The following is a 16,692-nucleotide window of genomic DNA, read 5'->3' as shown; positions in this document are numbered from 1 at the left end:
TTTTGTGAACACGGGCCCTATGAAGAGGCATGAAGTCTGACTACGCTTGTGCACATCATCAATGACCTTACCTCTCCTCACCTCCAATCACCTCTCTCCACATTTCAGACCACCTTGCCCCCGTCCCATAAGTATCCCTAAGTCCCTATTTTCGTGGAAGCGAATTTGAGGCTCATGCTCTCGCTTCCTCGCATGGCTGCCATGTGAGTAAACTCTCTCTTTGCTGCAATCTCATCCTCTTAGTGTTTGGTTTTCTGGGTGGTGGGCAAAAATGAACCTAGTTCTGTAATACAAATCAATATATTGAGTAACTATATACTTAAAATAGGAAGTGTGTCTTTAGAAGTACGTATTTATGTTGCATAAGGCATCGAGTAAAGTTCCAGTATTTTCCTGAAGTCTGTTGTACAGTTTTGTCTTTAGTACATTTCCACTCTGAGGTTAATACAAATCCAAAATTTCAACCAAGCTCTTCTCAAGTACTGTCTAACTTCCTAGTCTTTCTTCATACTGCTGTTGCCATCTATGATCATAAGGGAGAATTCGGGAAATTTTTAAGTAGTAACTATTCATCTGTTGCAAACCAGTCACAATGTTCCATGCAGAACGGATAGAAGGGGCCAGAGCCAGAAAATGCTGACATTTAAAAGGTCCTGACACTATTCAGACTCATACCCAGTTACAAGACAAGGCTAGTTCACTCTCACAATGGGCCTATTATATGGCTGTGCCACACAGCTCTGGTTCAGATTATTTCCTTCTTGACAGCATGACTCCAAAGGTCAAGAGTTTGCCATTAAATTTTCATCCTACATTTTGAAATGGACTCTTTTCAGCCTTTATTATGATTATTCATTAAGAATCTCTATATGATTGGAAAGACATGTCCTTTGATTATAAATCATTTGAGGAACTGATTATTAAATAATGTGTCGACTAACAATGTCATTCTTTCTATTCATTTTAAAAATCCACACATCTGTCTTCCTGTTAGTATGGTTTCCATCTTGAATTGGAGTACTAGAACTGTGCCTCTGTGTCTTCTCATCTGGTCTTCATTAAAAGCATCATTAAAAGAATGGCACTTATTGTTACATATGTTGCTAGTAGTGTATCTGTCTATAACTATTTATGTGATACATGTTGGGTTCAAATAATTTATATAATTGGAAAAATTCAACTATGAAAACTAGAAATAAGACAAATGTACTTGAACTAGCCAGGAAGTAAAGGGAATGCATAATAAGGACACCGAGTTGTGTAAACAATCTCAGGATGGAGATCCCAGGCCTCAGTACTGGATTAGGCTATGACCCCGCATGACTATTTCTGTGATCTCAGTTATCAGATACTGCAATTTGGACTTAGACTTAGTTTTGTGAGTAGGTGTCTAGTGCTCATTCTAGCATAAAAATAGGATTAATCTAAAAGTGATCACAAGCCTTATGGGTGTTGTATAAAACTGAACTATCTATCTCCAGAATAGCCCATTCAATTTTTTTCCTTTTGAATTAAGCTCTTACGCAAAGATACACACTCCTATCAAGAAACCCAGAAGGACAATGGTGGATTTAATGGCCTTAAAGAGCAATTACAGTGAACATTTGTAGACGTTTCCTGAATACATTCATGCCTATTGGTACAAGTGCACTTTAAATAGCAAAGTCGCTATGGATATAATAGTACCTTATATGAGTGTTATGTGAAACAATATACGTGCCTCTAAGAGGAGAAGCACAAACATCTCGCCCACACAGAGCCACACACTCACAGTGCTCTGCTGCCCTTGGGAAGGGCCCTGGTTCATGGAGAGACTAAAGAGCTGAATTACCCACGCCGCAGAAGAATCATTAAATAGTCATTTGTTTAGCAGGAGCTCCTCAATATTAGACAAGCTAATCTCTTTTTAGTTGTGTTTGAAAGCATTGCTTTTTTTGAGTGCCTAATTCCTGTTCTGCGACAACATGTGACAAGTTGGAGGGAACTATGTAATGAGCATCTTGCAGACATTGTGTGTTTTGAATGGAAACATATCTAGTTGACAAAATCCCATTCCAATAAATTCTAACAAATGAAATTTCTGTTTAACATTTCAAATGATATAAATGCTTCATCTTTCTCCAGTAAATTCTTATTCTGGAAGTCTGAATCTGCCACTGAAGATAGGGACAGAAAAAATAGAAGTTCTGTCTTAGAGAAATTTTGGAAAATTGGATGTTATGTTCACATATTCCTACGTGCTACAAGAAATTCATAGCAAAAAGAGAGCAAGAGAGAGAACAAATGATAACATTTTCCCCTAATTTCACTAGGTGAGAGTAAATGCTCTCATCTCTCGTAATGAGATTTTCTCTATGGCACTTTTCATTTCCTATCTTACATTATATATTTTAGAATATGCTTTATTTTAGGTCATTTTTCCTATCAGCTGTAAGATTTCTAAGGTGGAGAATGAGAATTTTCTTTGTAACCCCTATGGTACCTGATCACTCTGGTGTTCAGCAGACGGTACCACTGGAGATTTTGTGGATTATCACCCAGCCCCAGATAGATCTGCTGTTCCCGAAGGGGCAAGGAACAGTAGAGCAGAGCTTGACAGCAGAGTCAGGGCCACTGAACTCATGGATTACACAAGGATGCCTCCGTTTATGGCTGCAGTAAACTATTGGTGAAACAACATTGTGCCAACCGGGAGGAAAGAAAGGGCATACTCCAGAATGGTTGCCATTTTGGGAACAAGGAATTTTACTTGGAAAACAAAAAAAGCAAAGTACACTGTCTGCTACTTTTTTTTTTTTTTTTTGAAAAACATGCAGTGCTGAGTAAACTTGAAATTAATAAAATCCCCTGGACATTCAACAAATATTTCACGTGTGATTCTATAGATGCCTTAACATAAGGCTTAAAACATGCATGGAAGTCCCTAAGATAAAACTGTAAAAAATGGGCAGTCAGAAGAATGTGGGGAGGTAGAATATTGGTGGGGAAGGAGAATAAAACAACAGAGACCAGAGAGACCTAAATGGATTTTTGAGACGCTATCACATGCAGTGTATTTACATATTTCTTGGAAAGTAATACAAATACTCTAGTTAGCTCAGTCTGTGGCTGAGCTTACAATTTGTCTAATGTGTGCTTGCTTTTTTGCCTGGAAAGTCAATTTTCTTCTTGTTTAGAAAGCAGGTTGGCTAAAGGAACAGAGAATTGCAGATACACAGGATGTATTGAAAACGAGGTTTATTAACTTCACATTTTCTCACTAGAAAGCCTTTCTACTGTTGCGAAAAGAATAAAATCCAATACATAAGTTTGGAAGCACTTTCAACAGACCTCCACCATAAGCCTTCATTTGTCTCGGAGGGGAATTTAGTTTCATATTGGAAATGTTACTGGAGTGCCTCCAGTTTCTACATTTGCTATGCTTTAGTCTGGAAATGTGAGAGAGTATGTGTTAACTAAATCTAATAGCATATCACATATGTATGTTTTAAAATTTGAAGCCATTTTATTTCATAATCACCAAGTATGTGAATCATATAACTCAAACCATAGATAAAGAAAACCCCAGAAGACGGTTCAACTGAAAGGAAATCCTTCTAATTAAAAATAATTATAGTACTCTTCAAATGCCTTCAGCTATGTTAGTTTCTACCTTAACAATGGGATTTCAGGTCTAGTGATCTCACATATTTCATTTCTCTTTAAAGACTTCGTTCCCTGATGTTTGAGTCCTGTGACCTGGAAAGCATCCTTTTTTAAGTGCAGTACACACAATGCTTTTAGGGGACAATTAATGGTTATGTTGTCTTGTTTTTTAATTTGAAAACACAAAAGCAGCATTAAGAACCACTGATTTCATAGACATGTTAGTCAAAAAGATACTAAATTTCTTTAAGCAAAATATGTCATTTAAAAAAATATTTTTCTGTTTATCTTATCTGTTCTTTTCTTCCTTTCCTGTCTTCCTTTGAAATAATCAAGCTTTTATTTTGTTTTGTTTTTGCATTCCACATTATCTCCTGTATTGGATTTTTTAGCTATACCTCTTGGAATTACTTTTTAAGAAGTTGGTCTGGGAATTAGAATTTATCGCAGTCAACATTAATAAATGTTACATCTGTTTACTAATGATGTAAGAACTTTGCAATTGATTAATTCCATTTATTTCCTTATGCTATTGTGCTTATTTTATAATTCCCACCCTCCATTGCTATTACATTTGCCTTAAGCACTCAGTAATATTTTAAATACTCTTTTCTATTTCTCCACATATTTACTGTTTCCATTGGTCTTCCTTTCTACACTCAGGCTTCCATCTTGGCTCATTGCCTTCAAAATAAAGACATTTCTTTTGTATTTTTGTAGTACAACAAATTTTCTAAACTTATGTTTGTTTGAAATGTCTTTATTTCACCTGCAATTTTAAAGAAGATGCTGGATATAGAATACTAGTTTGATTTATTTTCTTTCAGCACTTTAAAAATGTTGTTACTTTATCTTCTGACTCCATTGTATCTGACGTGAGGGCAGCCATAATGCTTATCTTTTTTCCTTTTTGTCCTCTGAATGCATTCTGTATATTTCTTCTGACTGCTTTAAATTTTTTTTGCTTTTGGATTTCAACAACTTCCCTACGTTGCACTTAGTCGTGGCTTTCTCTACATCTATCTTGGGGTTCATTAAGGCCTCGGATCAGTCATTTGACATCTTTCAGCAATTTTGGGAAATTTCTGCCTATGTTTTCTCTCCTCTCCTTCTGAAATGACAATCATCTCTAGGTTCAGTAGTTTCATGTCTTTCCACAAATCTCAGAGACTTGAATCTTTTGTAAAATTATTATTATTATTTTCTCTCTGTACTTCATTCTGTACAATTTCTATTAAACGTATTTTACTAAGTTTTTCTTTCACTGTACATAGTCTTCCATTATTTCTCTCCAAAATAGTCTTTATTTCACATATTTTATATATCTCTCAAATTTTTATTTGGTTCTTTATTTAGAGTTTCCTTTCTTTTCTTGTATCCCCAGCTATTCTTCAGGGTTCAGAATCCTGTACATTCTGCTCTCTAATACCTGAAAAGAGTCACTTTATATGTTTTGTCAAAACTTAGAATTGTTCTGAGCGGGAGGGTAACTCTATTACTAACCATGTTGTCACAAGCAAACCAACTAGTTAACATGAACTTATTCTTATATAGTGTTTTATTTAGCTTTTAGTCATTCTCTTATAAGCAGCAGAAAGTTTGCAGTTGCTGTCTTTTGTTGATGTTAGTTCAAATTACTATCATTCATTATCATGGCTAATATGTTTTTTATTACTTTTTAAAAATATGATATTTTACTTTCTGGTTTTAAAAATCTCTCAATTTTTTTCAATTTAGATTTTTTTCCTAAATTGTACAACTTTTGGGTTTCTTTTCTTCTGAATATGACACATTTTATTAACTTTATTATCAGCAACTAAGTTCAATTAAAATTTATAACATATAGAATATATAATAATAGCTATTATCCAGTCTGAATAATGGAGAAAAAATAAGTTGGAAAAATCAGAACCTGAGAAACATGTTCAACTATGACAAAATTTCTAATCTGCATGTCGCTGTAGTCCTCCAGGAGATAAGAAAGAGCATGGGATGAAAAATTATTCAAAGAAATAATGGCTGAAATTTGGCAAGACAAAACAAAAACAATAGATTCAAAAGCTGAGAAAACTGCAAATAGTATAAGTTAAATGAAATTCCCATCAAGACTCACCTTAATCAATATTCTGATAAATAAAGACAAAGAAAAAAAATCTTGAAAATGACCAGAGGGAAACAATGCATTATGTGATGTGGAAAAACAATTTGAATGAGAGCTGATTTCTCAACAAAAGCCATGGAGGCCAGGAAGAAATGGCATACCAGTTTTCAAGTGCTGAAAGAAAATAACTGTCAACATAGAGTACCATGATATTCAGTGCAAATATCCTTCAATGAAGAAAGGGAAATCAAGACAATCTTAGACGAAGGAAAACTAAGATAAATTATCAAGTTCTCTAAAGAGAAAGAAAATTGTAAAAGAAAGAATCTTGGAATATTAAGGAGGAAGAAAGAAGATGGTATGAGCAAAAATTTGGTTAAATACAACAGATTTCCTTCTCCTAATGAATTTTTTAAAATATGTTTGATGGTTGAAACAAAACTCATATCACTGTCTAATGTGATTTGCAGTGTATGGAAAATACTAAAGAAAGAAATCAAAGAAGATCTAAATAAATGGAGAGAGACATCATGTTTATGGGTTGGAAGACACGTTCTAGTAAAGATGTTAATTCTCCCCTGTCTGGTAGACAGGTTTAACCCAATTCATATCAAAATCACAGCAAAAAATTTGGTATATATAGACAAGATCATCCTAAAATTTATATGGAAAATAGAGAAACTAGAAGAGCTAAAACAACTTTTAAAAAGAAGAATTAAATGTGCGCAATCATTCTACCTGTTTCTATAAGGAAACATGTAGCTACGGTATTGTGTTGTATTAGTTGAGGGATACAAAACTGTCCGTGGTTTGTAGAAGCTTTATTTGTAATAACCAAAAACTGGAAACAACTAGAATATACCCTCAATAGATGAATGGTTAAAGCAATTGTGGTATATCCATATTATGGAATACAACTCAGCAATAAAAAGGAATAAACTGGTGATACATGTAACAACTTGGACAGATCTCACAGGCATTATGACAAATGAAAAAAGCCAGTCTCAAGAGGCCAAAGACCATATAATTCCATTTATATGACATTCTCAACAGGATAAAATTAAGAAATGGAAAACAGATTATTAACTGACTCACGTTAGGAATGGTCAGAGTGAGGGCAGGTGAGTGGGATGATAAAGAGGTATCCCAAGGGAGATCTTCATGGTGATGGAATGATTCTGTATCATGAATGCGATGGTGGTTTCATAAATCTAAACACATGATAAAATGACATAGAACTATGCACACACATTATACCAATGTCAAATTCCTCATTTTGATGCTGTGATATAATAATGTAAAATGTAACCATTAGGAAAAACTGAGCGAGAGGTCCATGGAAACTCTATTATTTTTGCAATATCCTGTCAATCTATATTATTTCAAAAATTTTTGAATAGTGCAACAATGTGAAAAAATACAATTAGACTAAGACTAGTAAATGGAAAACATGAACAGATAGTTTTTAAATCAATAGGTAAACCTGTGTTAAAAAAGTCTTCCTATTTTTTTGTATGATAAAAAAAGATTTACCCGATGAAATATTAGCATCTCTTAGTAGACATGTTCAAAGCTAATATTAAGAGAAAACTTGAAAAAGGTAGCTCTTAAGGTCCTTTCTGACAAATTTTCTGTGATGAATCTGATGAGGCAAATTTTTTCTGCCTTTTGTCCCTGACATCCTGATATATGAAGTAATCTTCATATATCAGTAGATAGACGACAAACATGTAGAGGTTGGAAGAACTCATCTAAGAATCTTACCCTTGGGTTTACAAGATATTCTGTTTTCACTTCCTGGTCAATACCTTACCTTCATTATGTTCCAATCCCTGGCAGATGATATAAGGTATACCTATCATCAATATTTTTAGAATTAGTATGTGAATTAATGTATGAGCAATCACTTCACAGATATCGAGGACCTCCCACCATCCAAAAGTAACGCTTCCTTTGAAGTCACAAGATCAGGTTGTGAACACCTTAAGTAAGTCTGGATTAACCTCAGATTTTATCCTAAAGTCACAGGCATAGGAAAACATAAAGATCTAAATATAAAAAAGTGGGTTGGATAGGCGAGTAATGTCATCCCAAGAGGTATTCATGTTCTAATGCCCTGTGAATGTTACTTGATGTGGCAAAGGGGATTTACAGACACAAATAAATTTAGGATTTTGAGATAGGGAGTATTCTGGATTGGCGTGGTGAGCCCTAAATATAATCACAGTGGTCCTTGCAGTAGGGAGGTAGGAAGGTCAAGGGAGGAAGAAGAGATGTGACATTGATAACAAGAGGTTGGGGTGATCAGAGCAAGGGGCCTTAATCCAAGGAATGAAAGCAATCCAAAAGCTGAAAAAGGCAAGAAAAAGCTTCTTCCCTCAGAGCCTTTAGAACGAACTAGGCCTACTGATACTTTAACCATAGCCCTGTGTGACTCATTTGTACTTCGAACTTCCAGAGCTCTGACAGGATAAGAATATTTAAGCCACTAAGTTTGTGGTAATTTGTTACAGCCCCAATAGTAAAGTAATACAATTAGCAAAGACTTTTCCCACATTTAACATTTTCACCACTTTCTCTCTTCTTCAAATCAACCCAAATACTATAAGAAGTTGAGTGATACCATTACTAAAAGATTTAAGAAGAAAGTAGCCTGCAAATGTAAGGCTGGAGGTGTTTGTTTTCAGAAATCTTAATATGGAATTGCTTCAATTTAAGTGTATACCAAAGTATGCATTTGAAATCGTCAACATAAAAAGTACTTGCATAACTTCCTGATTTTCAAGGCAATACTCAAAACCCCAAGTGGTCTCTCAAATATCCATTATCAGTAGATATCAAGATATATATATGCTATATCACATATGTTAGTAAATGAAAGAAGATCAATTCAAACTCTTCTCAAATCACAAAAGGAGACTTCCAAAACTTCTAAGGTAACATGGAACACAAGATTTTTTGTGTGTACATATCATATTAGATAAAGAAATGCAAAATATAAAGGATGAAAAAATAGCAACACTCCTTACGGAATATAACATGGTTGAATTAGGTTGGAGAATAATTCAGCGTGACCTAGCAAAGCCAAGGAAGGACATACCTATGATTTATGCTTATATTATTTCCTGTATATGGATCAAGAGTTAAACTCTTGCAATAAGACATCTACATGAATGATCATGACAGCATTGTTAATAATATAACTACAAAAACAAACAAAATAACCAAAAAACTACAGTAACTATACAAAACTGCAAAAACTAAGCCAAATAATAACTACACAATGAGCATGGAAATAACCCAAATTTCCATAAAAAAGAGAATGGTTAAATTTGGTATTTATATACCATTGAATACCAGAAAGCAGAAGAAAAAAAATGAAATATGACCATGTACATCAACATGAACGGATCTCAACCACGTGATATTACTCAACATAAGCCAATTGCAAAATACATACAGTAGAACCCAAGGTATACAGGCTTCAGAAACATGAAAAACTAAGCAATGTGTTGTCCAGGAATACATAACTATGCTATACATATCAAGGAAAGAAAGGAAATTGGAAGCAAAGAATTCAGGATAGCAGTTACCTCTGGGGAAGAACAGGAAAATTTCACCTGGGGGGAGGGACATGGGTGGGAAATGCAATAGAAAGATTTAAAGGTACTGGAAATATTTTTAATTTAAGCCATATGTAGATGTTTATTTCATTATTATTCTTTAAATCAAGTTCTCTTCTATTTGTGATCAGTGTCACAATAATCTTTTTTTAAAGGAACTTTCAGAGCAACCAAAAGCAGCTCACCTTTTTTAGCCCGTTTGAGTTTATTTCTTGCCTCTCCCCTAAAAGCCTGCAGTAGAGTACAACTCAGAACAAATTATCACTGTCTTTTACAAATCACATCCATTTTTAACTAAGTATTTAAGAAAGTAAACTCTCTAGCCTCGCGTCGGGTCACCATGATCAATCCTGCGTTACTTACGTGTTCAAAGGATGCAAATGTTCATTTCACTTTATGCAACAGTGTCTAGAACCTATGCTGTGTTTATTACAGCTGCTGTTCCGGTTTTCCTCCTTCATTCCTGGTCTTTCAAACACTTCCTTACTTGTCTTACTTTCTTTGAACTAGAGATTTTTTTTAATGGGCTAAGTATAAAGTTTTGAATCTCAGCTTCCCTGATTTTTTTTGTGGTTGTTGTTATTGTTGTTGCAATTATTTGAAGTCTCTAAGCCACAATTTAATTATTATTAAAATGATAATAACACATACCTTATAGGGGATTGTGCAGATAAAAAAATAAGATGAAAGTTTCTAGCATAACACCTAGAAACTAGGAGATGTTAAATAGAATTTAGCTCTCCTTGCTTCCTCTTTCTTTTTTGTTGAAGTAACGTTGCTGTATAACGTTATACAAATTTCGCATGTACATCGTTATATTTCGACTTCTGAATCAATTATACCGTCAGGTCCACTCTTTTGGCTAGGCCCACAGGAGAGCTCCGACCTGTTGTTTTTCCCTTTCTGTGCGGTTCATTCATCCCTTCATGTCCCTGATGTGGAGCTCCAATTCTGCAGTAGTTTTTCTTCCTTTTATTTTTAATCTATCCATTCTTTCAATAGCACTCCAGTCTCTCTTTTTTTTCTGAGTTTTTTTCTGAACTATTAAGTAATAGTTAATTACCCACCTAACCAATAGGTCGAAGTTTCTGCTTTGCCATTTCATCATCGCTGCTGTGTTGGGAGGTCCTGTCATGAGTCACAAATAAAATTAATATGTAAAGAAACCCTCATTTATCCTTTTCTCTAAATTATTATAGTTATTCTCCCATGACTATTGCCAGCTGGAACACATGCAAAAATTCATCATAGAGCTAAAAAATAATTTTTATATAATTAAATTTTTTAGGCAAATAAAACTTTAGATTTTATTTACTAAAAATATTTTATAAGAAATTTGAGGCCCAAGTTATTGTTTACACTTAGAAAGCAGAGATCCTATTTCAATATTGCTTGGCGTTCCGTCTTAAGACTACCTGGATTGTTCCTCCTCCCAAAAAGAGCATACACAAATCACCAAAACAAAATTAATCTTTCTGTGGGCATAGAAAGAGTCAAGATTTTCTTAACATGTTTAAAATTCAGGAGGGTCACCTTCAGAGTCTTCCACATAGTTTAAAATTTCCAGCAGTGCATTTTTGCATATAGTTCTCTCACATACCAGTACCATAAATACATATAAAATGTATTTTGTTGGTATTTAACTACTTCTCTTTATAACAAATCTCTGACGTCCATTATGGATGGTTTCTGTTACTGATACCTCATTATCTTGACACATACTGAGGCAATTACTTGTGTTTGCAGGCTTCTTAGTCTTATTCCTACTTAATGAGTAATAAGCAGCAGAAGAAATTCAATATTTTTGAAACTCCCAGACATTGAGCATGAAAAATATATTTGCTTTAGTCCATAGAGCTTCCAAACTTTCTGTTATACAGGCAGGTGGGAAATTGCAATGGGAAGAAAGACAAAGAACAAGTTAGGTGGCTGTGGTGTGGCAGCCTGCCAAACAGCTATGATAAGCCTGCACTGTTTATGGGGCAGCAAACGGAACAGTGTTCTGCATTGTGCAGAAGCAATTAGGGAGTGGCTCTCTACGCTGCTTTAGTCAACGCTCTGTATTTTGAAGAGGTAAAATAATAACCTGAATCACTCTCGTTAGAGGAAACTCACATCTAGTAAGATGTATTACTAATACCATATATGTAGGGTTTTTACTTGAAAAAAAATTCTCACTGGAAAAAAATTGTATTTTCTATTTTACTTGAAATCATCAGAAAGGATTATGGCTCAGAGGGCAGACACCATGAGACCATATAAAAACAAGTGAAATAAGAGTATTAAATATTTAATTGATATTCAAACTTAATCTAAGCTCAATTTCAGTTTTATATATGAATTCTAACCAAGAAGGCTTTTTCAAAATCAAAAGTGTGAAAAGTAATATTGGTATTGGTTTCTCTTTTATTGGATTAAAATTCTATCATTTTATTCTTTGCTTTTATAAGTTTCTATTTGACCAAATGTATTTACATAACACAAGTGACGTGGCTGGGCTTCTCTTACATTGGTTTATTCTATTCAGTCGTGACATGCAGTTCTGTTATGAGAAAAGAGTTAATCAAAGTTTGTGAACAACACATACATCGGCACAGCAAATACACAAAGAGTAACGTGGTGTGGTTTCTACTACACAGAGATTCAAGTCTCTTTAAGGAGAAGAAATCACTGGAAGGAAAAACAAAAAACAAAACTGGAGAACAATGTACGTCAACTTCCTTGTTTTGTAGAGTTAATAAATATTCCGAAATTTTAGCAAAGGGAGACACAGCCATCGCTGGAGTAGCAGGATGAGGCCTCATAGAGGAGAAATAGTTTGATTTTATGCAGAAGTCCTAGTATAATTAGGGTGATATTAACAGACATAGTTTTCTTTTGATACTTATAAACGAAAAGTGGTGTAGCAGTTGGAGCTACATAAGTCAGTGACCCAATATTTTCCAAATGAGTAGTCCATGATGTTCCAAATCATTTATGAGTAAAATATTCCTTCAAAGTGCAAACTACACCAATGAATTTTAATGTAAGAGAGCACTAAAGTTTAATCATAAGCTTTCAGATTCCGCATAGCAACTTATGTTTTTTCTTATTTTTTTTTTTTTGGTGAGGAAGTTTAGCACTGAGCTAACATCTGTGCCAATCTTCCTCTATTTTGTATGTGGGACACTACCACAGCATGGCTTGATGAGTGGTGTGCACATGGACCCCAGGGATCTGAACCTGCAAACCATGGGCCACCTAAGCAGAGGGCATGAACTTAACCGCTATGCCACCAGGCCGACTGCAGCAATTTACTTTTAAGAAATTACCAGATGTTGAGTTTGGTATGGTATCATAAAAGAATATTCACTATTATCTAAAAAGACTATTAAAATACTTCCCTTTTCTAACTGTGTATTTGTGGGAACTCTGCTTTGCCTCATGTATTTCGATTAAAAGAACAAACCAAATTGTCGTCTTCTACTAAGCCAGCAATTAAAGATATTCACATAAATATCAGTTTATGCTACTTATCTCACTAACTTTTTATTGTTTTGGAAAGAGTCATTTTTATAAGAAATATCAGTTTTTATCCAATATAATGGGTTTATATTATTATTAAATGAATTAAATATTTAAAATTTTAGTATTTTTATATGGAAATATTAGTAGATAAGCCCACATTAAGGAAAAGCTCTTTGAGAATCTCAGTAATTCTTGAGAGAAGGCAAATATTTATTGAGAGGATCGAGCTGTTTTATTACTTGATCTAAGTGTTTCTTATACAGAAGTTCACTTTGAGATAAATAATTGGACTGTACATTTTTTGCTTTGCCCTCTTTTGCTTAGGTAAGCAATACTATTACACAATAAGAAAAGTTTTATAAGAGAAAGTTGGCTAGTGTCTTTTGGGGGAGACTGTCTTATTATCCTGCGATTCCCTCTCCTATGAGAAATGACTGAGAAAGCAGAGAGCTCCGATGGCCATCGATAGGCACCTTCTACCCAGCCTTGGAATAGTACTGAGTGTCCCCAAAACAAGCACTTGTTAATTCTAATAATGCGTCTGTACATTTTTGGGGGAGTTAAATGAAGAATTTTATGATATGAACATAATGACTATAGTAGTATTTCTTCCCTTCTGATGCTTATACTTTATTTACTTAATATTATTTCTTTGGCTAGGAAATATAGTACAGAGTTGAATAAAAGAGATAAATGCAGTCATTCTTGTTTTTTTCTACATCTCCAAAAGAGCAGTTTTAACACTTCACTCTCATGTATGGTGTTTGCTGAATTTTTAAATTAAAAAACTCTTATTATATTGAGGAAGCCATATTTGTAACATGAGGTTTTTTTTTTTTAACTACAAATAAATGTTGAACTTTATTAAATGATTTTCCCACAGTTGTTGAAATGATTATAGGTTTATCTCTTTTATTCCTTTATTCTGTCACTGTGGTGAATTGCATGACTAATTTTTTTCTTTTAGTGTCAAAACAATTTTCCTTTCTTGAAATTAACCCAATTTGGTCATAACATATCACTATGTTAAATAGATTTCTGAGTTTATTTTGTTATAAGTATTTTTCAAGTATGTTCATGAATGGTGATCTATAACAACCCTTTCTCAAGATATTCTTGTCAAGATTTCTCTTTGAAGTTGACCTGGCCTCATAAAATAGATTGAAAAGTGATCCTTTTCATATTTATTGCAAGAGCTTATATAAATTATTTTAAATTATATTTATTATTTTGAGAGAATTTTAAAATCACATAGAGTTGTAAGAAACAATACACAGACATCCCATGTACCTTTTACAAGTTTACCACACTGGTAACATTTTATAAAACTGTATATTATCACAATCAGAAGATTGACATTGATCCAATAAAAACACAGAACAATTCCATCAATAAAACAACACATTCTGTTGTCCTTTTATACCCACACCACATCCCTCTTAATCCCTACTCCCATCCCTGACCTCTGAATACCACTAATCTGTTCTCTATTTCTGTAATTTTATATTTTAAAATGTTCTATAATTGGAACCATAAAGTGTGTAGTTGGCCTTTTCCAATCAGTGTCATTCTCTGGAGATGCAGGCAGCTTACTACATCTATCAATAGTTATTCATTTTTATTGCTGAGTGGTGTCCCACGGTATACATATACCACATTTTGTTTAACTATTTACCCGTTGAAGGACTTTTGGGTAGTTTTCAGTTTGGGGCTATTATGAACAAAGCTGATATGAACATTTGTGCATGAGGTTTTATGTGAACACAGTATCTTTCTTTTTCTGGGGTTAAATGCCTAGGAGTGCAACTTCTGGATCATGCAGTAGTTATATGTTTAATTTTACTTGCTTTTTTGTTTTTGTTTTCTTTTTCATTGAGGTGAAATTTACATAACATAAAAGTAACCATGTTACAATGTGCAGTTCAGTAGCGTTAGTGCATTCACAATGTTGTGTGTTCATTATTCTATCTAGCTGCAAAACATTTCACCACTCTCAAAGGAGACCCTGTAAACAATCACTCCCCAACCCTCTCTACCACTAGCCTTGACAACCACTAATCTACTTTCTGTCTCTATAGGTTTAACTATTTTTGGTATATTACATATACAGAATCAGAAGCTGTGACCTTCTGTATCTGGTTTCTTCACTTAGCATAATGTTTTTGAGGTTCATCCATACTGTAGTATGTATCAGTACTTCACTCCTTTTTAGGGCTGCAGAATATTCCATTGTATGGATATACTACATTTTGTTCATCCATCCATTTGATGATGGATGTTTGGGTTTTTCCACCTTTTGGCTATTGTGATTAGTTCTGCTATCCATCTTTCTACACAAGTATTTGCTTAAAAACCTGTTCACAATTCTTGTGAGTGTATATCCAACAGTGGAATTGCTGAGTCCTATGGAAGTTCCTTGTTTAACTTGTTGAGGAACCACCAAATTGAGATAGTATTTGTGAGAAGGAGGCTGTGGTGTAGGAAAATTCATATTTATTCCTAAGCTATACCTTTGATGGGTTCTAATCCAAGGTAGAGATTTTTAAGAGTTTATCCAAACTTACAAGTTCCTAGATTTCAATTCCTGATGCTTGTAACCTCAAGAAGCTGTTAAAAGTGATCATCAGCTTCTCAGATTCTGTTAGTCAGTTAGGAATTCAGCTGATTCCCATGGAAGTGGCAGAAGCTCCAGGAAAACGATGGCTTCTATGACCTGGATAATCTACGAGGTCTCCAACCTCCCCCCAACCCTGTCCCAGTAATTTTTCACTATCCTACTAATTCAAAAATGATTTGAAGCAGAGTTTAAAAATATTTTTCCTGACTTTTGGCCATTATAAGTAAGAATTTCTATGCAAATAATTAGCCTGCCATTAATGGAAGTCGAATATACAGATACACTATTATTTCATTATTTAATTGCTCCAACCACCAGTGATTCATTCTAAATGAGTGCCTACATCAATTATCCACTATCTACTCTGAAAGGAAAACTTTTCCTTTCCATTATACTGTTTCGACACATTCCCCTGTGTCTAATAAATCATTCATCCCTTCCTTTGAGGTTTACCCTTTGCCAGTAACACCTTCTATGCAGTTTGTTATCTGCCTCTCTCAGATATCATTTAGCCGATAACCTTATATTTCCTTATAATCAATTCCAAAGCTGTTTTTCTTGTTCTTTTGGGAGCTCTTGAAATTTTTCCCAACATATTTTTGAGCATGTGATTCCCAGAAGTGAAATAATGTTTTCGGCATTCAACAAAGAAGCCTACATAGGGCTGACTACACAGGGGTATGAGGAAGTTTCTTACAGTGATGGAACTACTCAATATCTGGGCTGTGTTGACGTTTACACAACTGTATGTGTCTACCAAAACTCATAGAAATTCGCAATAAAAAAGGTGACTTTTTCTGTATATAAATTCTTAAAAGTGAATCAAAATATACTTTGGAGGGAAAAAGAAGCCTATGGAAGTCTCTCCTTGAGAAAATATAGGTATAGATTGTCACCTATATGAGCTGTGCTCATAGCTAACTCATAGTATATGAATATGTTTTATAACACGTGTATTGTCATGGCAGACTTGTTACTTAGTGTCACCTAAGACACCATCTTGACTTTCTGGATCTGATCCGCATTGTCCAACATTGTTGCCAGTACCTACACGTGACTGTGTAAATTTAAATTCACTAAAATTAAATAAATTAAAATCTTAGTTTATCAGTCACACTAGCCACATTTCAAGTGTTTAATAGGCAAAGTACATTATAGACTACCGTATTGGACAGCACAGATATAGAATATTGCCACTA

This window comes from Equus caballus, chromosome 19 (genome assembly GCF_041296265.1).
Source record: "Equus caballus isolate H_3958 breed thoroughbred chromosome 19, TB-T2T, whole genome shotgun sequence".
In the NCBI taxonomy this organism is placed as follows: domain Eukaryota; kingdom Metazoa; phylum Chordata; class Mammalia; order Perissodactyla; family Equidae; genus Equus; species Equus caballus.
The sequence above is the reverse complement of the archived record's forward strand: the minus strand, read 5'-3'. Positions refer to the sequence as shown.